A 1,516-nucleotide genomic window follows, 5' to 3' on the forward strand; every position below is an offset into this window, starting at 1 on the left:
ATATGTTAAGTGAAGGTTCTACTCTCAAATGTTATTATTGAATTCTTTAATATAATGTCAAATACTAAAGGACAAACAAGCTATGTGTAAAAACCTCTTAATCGACAATGTAGTGTTTGTGTTATTTAACATAGCTCATTTTCTCTCAAGATGTAATATACACTATCAATCCCATTGGGCAATATTTTTTAGGGTGAAAAGACTTGTGATTAATGATTATGTCCCAAATTATTTCCAATACATTATAAAAGTGACCTAATTTGCAGATTTCTCAAGATAAATGATACTTAAATATTGAAAAAACAGAAGCATTACAAGACAATGTTTCTGGCAATGGTCAATTATCACTCCTCATCTTATTTGTTAGGAACTCCTATATATCTATGTGTCGAAGAAGCATGTTTAGAGGGGCATGTCTGTATTCACATGTCATTCATTTACACATGTACAGGATGCTTTAACAGACACTTTGGTGCCTATTATGTTTAATAATCTCTGTCTGGATTTAGGTGTAGCACAGTGAAACAAACAGGCAGGTTTCAGCTTGCACTGAGTTTACAGAACATGGGGGTGATGGGAAATAAAAAATGATGATACAGGTGTATAATTACTCACTGTCAAAGTGTTATGAATGAAAGGCAGAGGAAGATAGGAAAGCATGAGGTAAGGGAATGTAATCTAGCCTATGTCGAGCAGAGAATGTTTGCACAAGAAAGTGATAACTTTCACGGAGCATCTAATGCTGAGGAAGAATTAACCAAACCAAGAGGTGACTGGTGGAAATTGGTTTATGCAGAGGAAATAGGAAGTTGTAAAGGCCCTAAAAAGGTAGAATAAATTCCAGGAGTGTAGAGAGCTTATGAAAAAACATGTGAAATGATACCAAGGAAAATTCAGGACCAGAAGTGGCAGGAAGCTGCAGGCCATGTTAGAGATTTTATTCTATATATTTAAAGAAGTAAAAAAAATATTATCATACTTGCATTTTGAGGATATAATCCTGCCTGCACTTTAAGAGAGAAAAATTAATCCAATAAAATAATTTAGGAGCCAATTGTAATATTTCAGGTTAGAAATGTTTGTATCTTAGAAAAGGGCATTTGAAAATGGAGTGAAGTAAATTAATTTGACAAATATTTAGGATATGTAGCAGGTATACACTGTGATATAGATATTGCAAAAACATTTCACTACTTCCTATCCTGTGGATTGGTTTTCTTTAGAACACTGTTCCTGTTTACGGCGTATCTGTGCCTCTGCATACTTCTGCACGTGCATTGAGGTGAGCAAGAAATGACACGGATTAGGAATAAGAGAAAACTTGCCAATTAATGGTCATCCACTAAACCCCAGTGGCACCTCCAGATTATTCTGGAGATATTCAATCAATTCAAAGTTTGACTCCCAATCAGTGTTACTTCCCCTCTGTCAATATGTATTCTCTTCCTTTCTTCTCTCCAAAGTTGAGAGAAGTCTAGATCCACCTCTCTGACAGGGGAAATTTGTGTGTTTTGCT

Source organism: Camelus dromedarius, chromosome 13 (genome assembly GCF_036321535.1).
Source record: "Camelus dromedarius isolate mCamDro1 chromosome 13, mCamDro1.pat, whole genome shotgun sequence".
Taxonomy (NCBI): domain Eukaryota; kingdom Metazoa; phylum Chordata; class Mammalia; order Artiodactyla; family Camelidae; genus Camelus; species Camelus dromedarius.